The sequence below is a fragment of the Anopheles funestus genome, unplaced genomic scaffold (genome assembly GCF_943734845.2).
Source record: "Anopheles funestus unplaced genomic scaffold, idAnoFuneDA-416_04 scaffold_13_ctg1, whole genome shotgun sequence".
Lineage (NCBI taxonomy): Eukaryota > Metazoa > Arthropoda > Insecta > Diptera > Culicidae > Anopheles > Anopheles funestus.
Window position 1 is genome coordinate 72,860 of NW_026045353.1, and position 14,983 is coordinate 87,842.

General features: G+C 45.2%; 1 long non-coding RNA gene across 1 annotated transcript in view; it reads right to left on the bottom strand.

Annotated features, from left to right (window-relative positions):
* Positions 1 to 14,812, bottom strand: part of LOC125774495 (uncharacterized) — a 57,973-nt gene extending 43,161 nt beyond the window's left edge. The window contains exons 1-6 of the long non-coding RNA XR_007420970.1: positions 14,771 to 14,812; positions 12,755 to 12,852; positions 11,677 to 12,712; positions 8,086 to 9,905; positions 7,372 to 7,609; positions 3,270 to 5,299 (exon numbers count right to left, since the gene is read on the bottom strand). This is a non-coding gene — a long non-coding RNA (uncharacterized LOC125774495). The remainder of the gene's footprint in view (positions 1 to 3,269; positions 5,300 to 7,371; positions 7,610 to 8,085; positions 9,906 to 11,676; positions 12,713 to 12,754; positions 12,853 to 14,770) is intronic.
* Between the last annotated feature and the right edge of the window lie 171 nt (positions 14,813 to 14,983).

Below are 14,983 nucleotides of genomic sequence, written 5' to 3' on the forward strand. Positions count from 1 at the left end.
GAGACACATTAGCCGAGACACATTAGCCGAGACACATTAGCCGAGACACATTAGCCGAGACACATTAGCCAAGACACCTTAGCCAAGACACCTTAGCCAAGATACCTTAGTCAAGACACATTAGCCAACACACCTTAACCAAGACACATTAGCCAAGACACATTAGCCAAGACACATTAGCCAAGACACATTAGCCAAGACACATTAGCCAAGACACATTAGCCAAGACACATTAGCCAAAACACCTTAGCCAAGACACATTAGCCAAGACACCTTAGCCAAGACACCTTAGCCAAGACACATTAGCCGAGACACATTAGCCAAGACACATTAGCCGAGACACATTAGCCAAGACACCTTAGCCAACACACCTTAGCCAAGACACCTTAGTCAAGGCACATTAGCCAAGACACCTTAGCCAAGACACATAAGCCAAGACACCTTAGCCAAGACACATAAGCCAAGACACATAAGCCAAGACACATAAGCCGAGACACATTAGCCGAGACACATTAGCCAAGACACATTAGCCAAGACACCTTAGCCAAGACACATTAGCCAAGACACCTTAGCCAAGACACCTTAGCCAAGACACATTTGCCAAGACACATTACCCAAGACACCTTAGCCAAGACACATTAGCCAAGACACATTAGCCAAGACACATAAGCCAAGACACATTAGCCAAGACACATTAGCCAAGACACATTAGCCAAGACACCTTAGCCAAGACATATTAGCCAAGACACATTAACCAAGACGCATAAGCCGAGACACATTAGCCGAGACACATTAGCCAAGACACATTAGCCAAGACACATTAGCCAAGACACCTTAGCCGAGACACATTAGCCAAGACACATTAGCCAAGACACCTTAGCCAAGATACATTAGCCAAGACACATTAGCCAAGACACATTAGCCAAGACACATTAGCCAAGACACATTAGCCGAAACACATTAGCCAAGACACATTTGCCAAGACACATTAGCCAAGACACCTTAGCCAAGACACCTTAGCCAAGGCACATTAGCCAAGACACCTTAGCCAAGACACATAAGCCAAGACACATAAGCCAAGACACATAAGCCGAGACACATTAGCCGAGACACATTAGCCAAGACACATTAGCCGAGACACATTAGCCAAGACACATTAGCCAAGACACCTTAGCCAAGACACCTTAGCCAAGACACATTAGCCAAGACACCTTAGCCAAGACACCTTAGCCAAGACACCTTAGCCAAGACACCTTAGCCAAGACACCTTAGCCAAGACACATTAGCCAAGACACATTAGCCAAGACACCTTAGCCAAGACACCTCAGCCAAGACACATTGGCCAAGACACATTTGCCAAGACACCTTAGCCAAGACACATTAGCCAAGACACCTTAGCCAAGAAACATTAGCCAAGACACCTGAGCCAAGACACCTTAGCCAAGACACCTTAGCCAAGACACATTAGCCAAGACACATTAGCCAAGACACATTAGCCAAGACACATTAGCCAAGACAAATTAACCAAGACACATTAGCCAAGACATATTAGCCGAGACACCTTAGCCAAGACACCTTAGCCAAGACACATTAGCCAAGACACCTTAGCCAAGACACATTAGCCAAGACACCTTAGCCAAGACACCTTAGCCAAGACACATTAGCCAAGACACCTTAGCCAAGACATTTTAGCCAAGACACCTTAGCCAAGACACCTTAGCCAAGACATATTAGCCAAGACACCTTAGCCAAGACACCTTAGCCAAGACACCTTAGCCAAGACACATTAGCCAAGACACCTTAGCCAAGACACATTAGCCAAGACACTTTAGCCAAGACACCTTAGCCAAGACACCTTAGCCAAGACACCTTAGCCAAGACACCTTAGCCAAGACACATTAGCCAAGACACCTTAGCCAAGACACATTAGCCAAGACACCTTAGCCAAGACACATTAGCCAACACACCTTAGCCAAGACACATTAGCCAAGACACCTTAGCCAAGACACATTAGAAAAGACACTTTAGCCAAGACACCTCAGCCAAGACACCTTAGCCAAGACACATTAGCCAAGACACATTAGCCAAGACACATTAGCCAAGACACCTTAGCCAAGACACATTAGCCAAGACACCTTAGCCAAGACACATTAGCCAAGACACATTAGCCCAGACACATTAGCCAAGACACCTTAGCCAAGACACCTTAGCCAAGACACCTTAGCCAAGACACTTTAGCCAAGACACCTTAGCCAAGACACATTGGCCAAGACACCTTAGCCAAGACACATTAGCCAAGACACATTAGCCAAGACACCTTAGCCAAGACACATTAACCAAGACACATTGGCCAAGACACCTTAGCCAAGACACATTAGCCAAGACACCTTAGCCAAGACACATTAGCCAAGACACCTTAGCCAAGACACCTTAGCCAAGACACCTTAGCCAAGACACCTTAGCCAAGACACCTTAGCCAAGACACATTAGCCAAGACACATTAGCCAAGACACCTTAGCCAAGACACCTCAGACAAGACACATTAGCCAAGACACATTTGCCAAGACACCTTAGCCAAGACACCTTAGCCAAGACACCTTAGCCAGGACACATTAGCCAAGACACCTTAGCCAAGACACCTTAGCCACAACACATTAGCCAAGACATATTAGCCAAGACACCTTAGCGAAGATACCTTAGCCAAGACACCTTAGCCGAGACACATTAGCCAAGACACATTAGCCAAGACACATTAGCCAAGACACATTAGCCAAGACCCATTAGCCAAGACACCTTAGCCAAGACACATTAGCCAAGACACCTTAGCCAAGACACATTAGCCAAGACACATTAGCCAAGACACATTAGCCAAGACACATTAGCCAAGACATATTAGCCAAGACACCTTAGCCAAGACACCTTAGCCAAGACACCTTAGCCGCGACACATTAGCCAAGACACATTAGCCAAGACACATTAGCCAAGACACATTAGCCACGACACATTAGCCAAGACCCATTAGCCAAGACACATTAGCCAAGACACATTAGCCAAGACACATTAGCCAAGACACATTAGCCAAGACACCTTAGCCAAGACACATTAGCCAAGACACCTTAGCCAAGACACCTTAGCCAAGACACCTTAGCCAAGACACCTTAGCCAAGACACATTTGCCAAGACACATTAGCCAAGACACATTAGCCAAGACACATAAGCCAAGACACATTAGCCAACACACCTTAGCCAAGACACATTAGCCAAGACACCTTAGCCAAGACACATTAGCCAAGACACATTAGCCAAGACACATTAGCCAAGACACTTTAGAAAAGACACATCAGCCAAGACACATTAGCCAAGACACATTAGCCAAGACACTTTTGCCAAGACACATTAGCCAAGACACATTAGCCAAGACACATTAGCCAAGACAAATTAGCCAAGACACATTAGCCGAGACACATTCGCCAAGACACATTAGACGAGACACATTAGCCAAGACACATTAGCCAAGACACCTTAGCCAAGACACATTAGCCAAGACACATTAGCAGAGACACATTAGCCAAGACACCTTAGCCAAGACACCTTAGCCGAGACACATTAGCCGAGACACATTAGCCAAGACACCTTAGCCGAGACACATTAGCCAAGACACCTTAGCCAAGACCCCTTAGCCAAGACACATTAGCCAAGACACATTAGCCAAGACACATTAGCCAAGACACCTTAGCCAAGACACCTTAGCCAAGACACATTAGCCAAGACATATTAGCCAAGACACCTTAGCCAAGACACCTTAGCCACGACACATTAGCCAAGACATATTAGCCAAGACACCTTAGCCAAGACACCTTAGCCAAGACACCTTAGCCGAAACACATTAGCCAAGACACATTAGCCAAGACACATTAGCCAAGACACATTAGCCAAGACCCATTAGCCAAGACACATTAGCCAAGACACCTTAGCCAAGACACCTTAGCCAAGACACATTAGCCGAGACACATTAGCCAAGACACATTAGCCGAGACACATTAGCCGAGACACATTAGCCGAGACACATTAGCCGAGACACATTAGCCGAGACACATTAGCCAAGACACCTTAGCCAAGACACCTTAGCCAAGATACCTTAGTCAAGACACATTAGCCAACACACCTTAACCAAGACACATTAGCCAAGACACATTAGCCAAGACACATTAGCCAAGACACATTAGCCAAGACACATTAGCCAAGACACATTAGCCAAGACACATTAGCCAAAACACCTTAGCCAAGACACATTAGCCAAGACACCTTAGCCAAGACACCTTAGCCAAGACACATTAGCCGAGACACATTAGCCAAGACACATTAGCCGAGACACATTAGCCAAGACACCTTAGCCAACACACCTTAGCCAAGACACCTTAGTCAAGACACTTTAGCCAAGACACCTTAGCCAAGACACATTAGCCAAGGCACATTAGCCAAGACACCTTAGCCAAGACACCTTAGCCAAGACACCTTAGCCAAGACACATTAGCCAAGACACTTTAGCCAAGACACCTTAGCCAAGACACCTTAGCCAAGACACCTTAGCCACGACACATTAGCCAAGACATATTAGCCAAGACACCTTAGCCAAGACACCTTAGCCAAGACACCTTAGCCGAGACACATTAGCCAAGACACATTAGCCAAGACACATTAGCCGAGACACATTAGCCAAGACACCTTAGCCAAGACACATTAACCGAGACATATTAGCCGAGACACATTAGCCGAGACACATTAGCCAAGACACCTTAGCCAAGACACCTTAGCCAAGACACCTTAGCCAACACACCTTAGCCAAGACACCTTAGTCAAGACACATTAGCCAAGACACATTAGCCAAGACACCTTAGCAAACACACCTTAGCCAAGACACCTTAGCCAAGAAACCTTAGCCAAGACACATTAGCCAAGACACATTAGCCAAGACACATTAGCCAAGACACCTTAGCCACGACACATTAGCCAAGACATATTAGCCAAGACACCTTAGCCAAGACACCTTAGCCAAGACACCTTAGCCGAGACACATTAGCCAAGACACATTAGCCAAGACACATTAGCCAAGACACCTTAGCCAAGACACCTTAGCCAAGACACATTAGCCAAGACATATTAGCCAAGACACCTTAGCCAAGACACCTTAGCCACGACACATTAGCCAAGACATATTAGCCAAGACACCTTAGCGAAGACACATTAGCCACGACACATTAGCCAAGACACATTAGCCAAGACACCTTAGCCAAGACACCTTAGCCAACACACATTAGCCAAGACACATTAGCCAAGACACCTTAGCCAAGACACCTAAGCCAAGACATATTAGCCAAGACACCTTAGCCAAGACACCTTAGCCATGACACATTAGCCAAGACATATTAGCCAAGACACCTTAGCCAAGACACCTTAGCCAAGACACATTAGCCAAGACACCTTAGCCAAGACACATTAGCCAAGACACCTTAGCCAAGACACATTAGCCAAGACATATTAGCCACGACACCTTAGCCAAGACACCTTAGCCACGACACATTAGCCAAAACATATTAGCCAAGACACCTTAGCCAACACACCTTTGCCGAGACATATTAGCCGAGACACATTAGCCACGACACATTAGCCAAGACACATTAGCCAAGACACATCAGCCAAGACACCTTAGCCAAGACACATTAGCCAAGACACCTTAGCCAAGACACATTAGCCAAGACACATTAGCCAAGACACATTAGCCAAGACACATTAGCCAAGACACCTTAGCCAAGACACATTTGCCAAGACACCTTAGCCAAGACATATAAGCCAAGACACCTTAGCCAAGACACCTTAGCCACGACACATTAGCCAAGACATATAAGCCAAGACACCTTAGCCAAGACACATTAGCCAAGACACCTTAGCCAAGACACATTAGCCAAGACACCTTAGCCAAGACACATTAGCCAAGACACCTTAGCCAAGACACATTAGCCAAGACTCCTTAGCCAAGACACCTTAGCCAAGACACATTAGCCAAGACACCTTAGCCAAGACACATTAGCCAAGACACCTTAGCCAAGACACATTAGCCAAGACATATTAGCCAAGACACCTTAGCCAAGACACCTTAGCCACGACACATTAGCCAAGACATATTAGCCAAGACACCTTAGCCAAGACACCTTAGCCGAGACACATTAGCCGAGACACATTAGCCAAGACACTTTAGCCAAGACACATTAGCCAAGACACATTAGCCAAGACATATTAGCCAAGACACCTTAGCCAAGACACCTTAGCCAAGACACCTTAGCCACGACACATTAGCCAAGACACATTAGCCAAGACACATTAGCCAAGACACCTTAGCCAAGACACCTTAGCCAAGACACATTACCCAAGACACATTAGCCAAGACACCTTAGCCAAGACACATTAGCCAAGACACATTAGCCAAGACACATTAGCCAAGACACCTTAGCCAAGACACATTAGCCAAGACACTTTATCCGAGACACATTAGCCGAGACACATTAGCCAAGACACCTTAGCCAAGACACATTAACCGAGACACATTAGCCGAGACACATTAGCCGAGACACATTAGCCAAGACACCTTAGCCGAGACACCTTAGCCAAGACACCTTAGCCAAGACACATTAGCCGAGACACATTAGCCAAGACACATTAGCCAAGACACCTTAGCCAAGACACATTAGCCAAGACACATTAGCCAAGACACCTTAGCCGAGATACCTTAGCCAAGACACATTAGCCAAGACACATTAGCCAAGACACCTTAGCGAAGTCACTTTAGCCAAGACACATTAGCCAAGACACCTTAGCCAAGACACATTAGCCAAGACGCATTAGCCAAGACACATTAGCCAAGACACATTAGCCGAGACACATTAGCCAAGACACATTAGCCGAGACACATTAGCCAAGACACCTTAGCCAAGACACATTAGCCAAGACACATAAGCCAAGACACCTTAGCCAAAATACCTTAGCCAAGACACCTTAGCCAAGACACATTAGCCAAGACACATTAGCCAAGACACATTAGCCAAGACACATTAGCCAAGACACCTTAGCCAAGACACATTAGCCAAGACACATTAGCCAAGACACATTAGCCAAGACACCTTAGCCAAGACACATTAGCCAAGACACCTTAGCAAAGACACCTTAGCCAAGACACATTAGCCAAGACACCTTAGCCAAGACACCTTAGCCAAGACACATTAGCCAAGACACATTAGCCGAGACACATTAGCCAAGACACCTTAGCCAAGACACCTTAGCGAAGACACATTAGCCAAGACACATAAGCCAAGACACATTAGCCACGACACATTAGCCAAGACACCTTAGCCAAGACACATTAGCCAAGACACATTAGCCGAGACACATTAGCCAAGACACATTAGCCAAGACACTTTAGCCAAGACACATTAGCCAAGACACATTAGCCAAGACACATTAGCCAAGACACATTAGCCAAGACACCTTAGCCAAGACACCTTAGCCAAGACACATTAGCCAAGACACATTAGCCAAGACACCTTAGCCGAGATACCTTAGCCAAGACACATTAGCCAAGACACATTAGCCAAGACACCTTAGCGAAGTCACTTTAGCCAAGACACATAAGCCAAGACACCTTAGCCAAGACACATTAGCCAAGACGCATTAGCCAAGACACATTAGCCAAGACACATTAGCCGAGACACATTAGCCAAGATACATTAGCCGAGACACATTAGCCAAGACACCTTAGCCAAGACACATTAGCCAAGACACATAAGCCAAGACACATAAGCCAAGACACCTTAGCCAAGACACCTTAGCCAAGACACCTTAGCGAAGACACATTAGCCAAGACACATAAGCCAAGACACCTTAGCCAAGACACATTAGCCAAGACACATTAGCCAAGACACTTTAGCCAAGACACATTAGCCAAGACACATAAGCCAAGACACCTTAGCCAAGACACCTTAGCCAAGACACCTTAGCGAAGACACATTAGCCAAGACACATAAGCCAAGACACCTTAGCCAAGACACATTAGCCAAGACACATTAGCCAAGACACCTTAGCGAAGACACTTAAGCCAAGACACATAAGCCAAGACACATTAGCCAATACACATTAGCCAAGACACATTAGCCAAGACACCTTAGCCAAGACACATTAGCCAAGACACATTAGCCAAGACACCTTAGCCAAGACACCTTAGCCAAGACACATTAGCCGAGACACATTAGCCAAGACACATTAGCCAAGACACATTAGCCAAGACACATTAGCCAAGACACCTTAGCCAAGACACCTTAGCCAAGACACATTAGCCAAGACACATAAGCCAAGACACATTAGCCAAGACACATTAGCCAAGACACATCAGCCAAGACACATTAGCCAAGACATCTTAGCCAAGACACCTTAGCCAAGACACATTAGCCAAGACACCTAAGTTAAGACACCTTAGCCAAGATACCTTAGCCAAGACACCTTAGCCAAGACACATTAGCCAAGACACATAAGCCAAGACACATTAGCCAAGACACATTAGCCAAGACACATCAGCCAAGACACATTAGCCAAGACACCTTAGCCAAGACACCTTCGCCAAGACACATTAGCCAAGACACATTAGCCAAGACACCTTAGCCAAGATACCTTAACCAAGACACCTTAACCAAGACACCTTAGCCAAGACACATTAGCCAAGACACATAAGCCAAGACACATTAGCCAAGACACATTAGCCAAGACACATTAGCCAAGACACATTAGCCAAGACACTTTAGCCAAGACACATTAGCCAAGACACATTAGCCAAGACACATTAGCCAAGACACCTTAGCCAAGACACATTAGCCGAGACACCTTAGCCAAGACACCTTAGCCAAGACACATTAGCCAAGACACCTTAGCCAAGACACCTTAGCCGAGACACATTAGCCAAGACACCTTAGCCAAGACACCTTAGCCAAGACACATTAGCCAAGACACCTTAGCCGAGACACATTAGCCAAGACACATTAGCCAAGACACATTAGCCAAGACACTTTAGCCAAGACACATTAGCCAAGACACATTAGCCAAGACACATTAGCCAAGACACCTTAGCCAAGACACATTAGCCAAGACACATTAGCCAAGACACCTTAGCCGAGACACATTAGCCAAGACACCTTAACCAAGGCACCTTAGAAAAGACACATTAGCCAAGACACATTAGCCAAGACACATTAGCCAGGACACCTTAGCCAAGACACATTAGCCAAGACACTTTAGCCAAGACACATTAGCCAAGACACCTTAGCCAAGACACATTAGCCAAGACACCTTAGCCAAGACACCTTAGCCGAGACACATTAGCCAAGACACCTTAGCCAAGACACCTTAGCCGAGACACATTAGCCAATACACATTAGCCAAGACACATTAGCCGAGACACTTTAGCCAAGACACATTAGCCAAGACACATTAGCCAAGACACATTAGCCAAGACACCTTAGCCAAGACACATTAGCCGAGACACCTTAGCCAAGACACCTTAGCCAAGACACATTAGCCAAGACACCTTAGCCAAGACACATTAGCCAAGACACCTTAGCCAAGACACCTTAGCCAAGACACATTAGCCAAGACACCTTAGCCGAGACACATTAGCCAAGACACATTAGCCAAGACACATTAGCCAAGACACTTTAGCCAAGACACTTTAGCCAAGACACATTAGCCAAGACACATTAGCCAAGACACTTTAGCCAAGACACATTAGCCAAGACACATTAGCCAAGACACATTAGCCAAGACACATTAGCCAAGACACATTAGCCAAGACACTTTAGCCAAGACACCTTAGCCAAGACACATTAGCCGAGACACCTTAGCCAAGACACCTTAGCCAAGACACATTAGCCAAGACACCTTAGCCAAGACACATTAGCCAAGACACCTTAGCCAAGACACCTTAGCCAAGACACATTAGCCAAGACACCTTAGCCAAGACACTTTAGCCAAGGCACTTTAGCCAAGACACATTAGCCAAGACACCTTAGACAAGACACATTAGCCGAGACACCTTAGCCAAGACACCTTAGCCAAGACACATTAGCCAAGACACCTTAGCCAAGACACCTTAGCCGAGACACATTAGCCAAGACACCTTAAGCTGCGGGGCCACGACAGTTGAGGATTCCCTCAGAACTCAAAACCTCAGGAACTCATGAGTGATTTTGAGGGATTTGCGTTTTGAGGAAAACCTGGCCGATCTACAAAAACCTCAAACACTTTTTGAGACTTTTTTTGAGGAATCTTTTTGACAGTTCCGTTGCTTCAGCTGTTCAGAATGTAAACAAAACATATTTTTGTTTGCGGTTTTTTTCAATGAAAGTACACTTTTCGTGTGCCATTGTTAATGCAAATACCCACTGAAGAACTAAAATTTACATTAATTACAATTTAACACCGTATTTTTGTGTTTATTTTTTTTTCTTTTTTGCGACGGTTAATTGTTCATTTTGTTTCATTTAGTTGTTGTTTTAATTTAAAAACTAAACTTTTTATGTGAAAGATTATCCTTGAATCTCGTTCTTTTGATTGATAAAATGTTTAAATACTTTCTTTTCCTTAAAACAACTTTTTATTGACCATATTTTCCATCGAATTGATCAAAAAACACCTTCGAACAAAGATTACAATTACATGAAATACGTAGCATTTGTCAAACACTGTTTGTTGTCGCTGACGAAAAGAGAGGCAGCATGAGTGATTTTTTGTGTGACCAAATTTGAGGAAAACCTCAAACGGCCACGGGAACACTGGTTTTGAGACGCTTTTTGGAAGATTTGAGTGACTGAATAAGTTTGAGGGAAAGTCTCAACTGTCGTGGCCCCGCAGCTTTAGCCAAGACACCTTAGCCAAGACACATTAGCCAAGACACCTTAGCCAAAACACCTAAGCCAAGACACTTTAGCAGAGACACATTAGCCATGACACCTTAGCCAAGACACATAAGCAGAGACACCTTAGCAGAGACACATTAGCCAAGACACCTTAGACAAGACACATTAGCCGAGATACATAAGCCAAGACACCTTAGCCAAGACACCTTAGCCAAGACACATTAGCCAAGACACCTTAGCCAAAACACCTCAGCGAAGACACATTAGCCAAAACATATAAGCCAAGACACATTAGCCAAGACACATTAGCCAAGACACATCAGGAAAGACACATTAGCCAAGACACCTTAGCCAAGACACATTAGCCAAGACACATTAGCCAAGACACATTAGCCAAGACACATTAGCCAAGACACATTAGCCAAGACACATTAGCCGAGACACATTAGCCAAGACACCTTGAACAAGACACCTTAGCCAAGACATATTAGCCAAGACACATTAGCCAAAACACCTTAGCCAAGACACATTAGCCAAGACACATTAGCCAAGACACATGAGCCAAGACACATTAGCCAAGACACATCAGCCAAGACACATTAGCCAAGACACCTTAGCCAAGACACCTTCGCCAAGACACATTAGCCAAGACACCTAAGCAAAGACACCTTAGCCAAAATACCTTAGCCAAGACACCTTAGCCAAGACACTTTAGCCAAGACACCTTAGCCAAGACACCTTAGCCAAGACACATTAGCCAAGACACATTAGCCAAGACACATTAGCCAAGACACCTTAGCCAAGACACCTTAGCGAAGACACATTAGCCAAGACACATAAGCCAAGACACATTAGCCAAGACACATTAGCCGAGACACATTAGCCAAGACACATTAGCCAAGACACCTTAGCCAAGACACATTAGCCGAGACACATTAGCCAAGACACCTTAGCAAAGACACCTTAGCCAAGACATATTAGCCAAGACACATTAGCCAAAACACCTTAGCCAAGACACATTAGCCAAGACACATAAGCCAAGACACATTAGCCAAAACACTTTAGCCAAGACACATTAGCCAAGACACATTAGCCAAGACACATTAGCCAAGACACCTAAGCCAAGACACATTAGCCAAGACACATTAGCCAAGACACCTTAGCCGAGACACATTAGCCAAGACACCTTAGCCAAGACACCTTAGAAAAGACACATTAGCCAAGACACATTAGCCAAGACACATTAGCCAAGACACCTTAGCCAAGACACCTTAGCCAAGACACATTAGCCAAGACACCTTAGCCAAGACACATTAGCCAAGACACCTTAGCCAAGACACATTAGCCAAGACACCTTAGCCAAGACACCTTAGCCGAGACACATTAGTCAAGACACCTTAGCCAAGACACCTTAGCCGAGACACATTAGCCAATACACATTAGCCAAGACACATTAGCCAAGACACTTTAGCCAAGACACATTAGCCAAGACACATTAGCCAAGACACATTAGCCAAGACACCTTAGCCAAGACACATTAGCCGAGACACCTTAGCCAAGACACCTTAGCCAAGACACATTAGCCAAGACACCTTAGCCAAGACACATTAGCCAAGACACCTTAGCCAAGACACCTTAGCCAAGACACATTAGCCAAGACACCTTAGCCGAGACACATTAGCCAAGACACATTAGCCAAGACACATTAGCCAAGACACATTAGCCAAGACACATTAGCCAAGACACTTTAGCCAAGACACCTTAGCCAAGACACATTAGCCAAGACACTTTAGCCAAGACACCTTAGCCAAGACACCTTAGCCAAGACACATTAGCCAAGACACCTTAGCCAAGACACATTAGCCAAAACACATTAGCCAAGACACATTAGCCAAGACACCTTAGCCAAGACACCTTAGCAAAGACACCTTAGCCAAGACACCTTAGCCAAGACACATTAGCCAAAACACATTAGCCAAGACACCTTAGCGAAGACACATTAGCCAAGACACATTAGCCAAGACACCTTAGCCAAGACACCTTAGCCAAGACACATTAGCCAAGACACATTAGCCAAGACATATTAGCCAAGACACCTTAGCCAAGACACATTAGCCAAGACACCTTAGCCAAGACACATTAGCCAAGACACATTAGCCAAGACACCTTAGCCAAGACACCTTAGCCAAGACACATAAGCCGAGACACATTAGCCAAGACACCTTAGCAAAGACACATTAGCCAAGACACATTAGCCAAGACACCTTAGCCAAGACACATTAGCCAAGACACATTAGCCAAGACACCTTAGCGAAGACACATTAGCCAAGACACATTAGCCGAGACACATTAGCCAAGACACATTAGCCAAGACACATTAGCCAAGACACATTAGCCAAGACACCTTAGCCAAGACACATTAGCTAAGACACCTTAGCCAAGACACATTAGCCAAGACACAATAGCCAAGACACCTTAGCCAAGACACATTAGCCGAGACACATTAGCCAAGACACCTTAGCCAAGACACCTTAGCCAAGACACATTAGCCAAGACACCTTAGCCAAGACACATTAGCCAAGACACATTAGCCAAGACACCTTTGCGAAGACACATTAGCCAAGACACATTAGCAGAGACACATAAGCCGAGACACATTAGCCAAGACACATTAGCCAAGACACATTAGCCAAGACACATTAGCCAAGACACATTAGCCAAGACACATTAGCCAAGACACCTTAGCCAAGACACCTTTACCAAGACACCTTAGCAAAGACACCTTAGCGAAGACACATTAGCCAAGACACATTAGCCAAGACACATTAGCCAAGACACCTTAGCCAAGACACCTTAGCCAAGACACCTTAGCCAAGACACATTAGCCAAGACACCTTAGCCAAGACACCTTAGCAAAGACACCTTAGCCAAGACACCTTAGCCAAGACACATTAGCCAAAACACATTAGCCAAGACACCTTAGCGAAGACACATTAGCCAAGACACATTAGCCAAGACACATTAGCCAAGACACATTAGCCAAGACACATTAGCCAAGACACATTAGCCAAGACACATTAGCCAAGACACATTAGCCAAAACACATTAGCCAAGACACCTTAGCGAAGACACATTAGCCAAGACACATTAGCCAAGACACATTAGCCAAGACACATTAGCCAAGACACATTAGCCAAGACACCTTAGCCAAGACACCTTTACCAAGACACCTTAGCAAAGACACCTTAGCGAAGACACATTAGCCAAGACACATTAGCCAAGACACATTAGCCAAGACACCTTAGCCAAGACACCTTAGCCAAGACACCTTAGCCAAGACACATTAGCCAAGACACCTTAGCCAAGACATATTAGCCAAGACACATTAGCCAAAACACCTTAGCCAAGACACATTAGCCAAGACACATAAGCCAAGACACATTAGCCAAAACACTTTAGCCAAGACACATTAGCCAAGACACATTAGCCAAGACACATTAGCCAAGACACCTAAGCCAAGACACATTAGCCAAGACACATTAGCCAAGACACCTTAGCCGAGACACATTAGCCAAGACACCTTAGCCAAGACACCTTAGAAAAGACACATTAGCCAAGACACATTAGCCAAGACACATTAGCCAAGACACCTTAGCCAAGACACCTTAGCCAAGACACATTAGCCAAGACACCTTAGCCAAGACACATTAGCCAAGACACCTTAGCCAAGACACATTAGCCAAGACACCTTAGCCAAGACACCTTAGCCGAGACACATTAGTCAAGACACCTTAGCCAAGACACCTTAGCCGAGACACATTAGCCAATACACATTAGCCAAGACACATTAGCCAAGACACTGTAGCCAAGACACATTAGCCAAGACACATTAGCCAAGACACATTAGCCAAGACACCTTAGCCAAGACACATTAGCCGAGACACCTTAGCCAAGACACCTTAGCCAAGACACATTAGCCAAGACACCTTAGCCAAGACACATTAGCCAAGACACCTTAGCCAAGACACCTT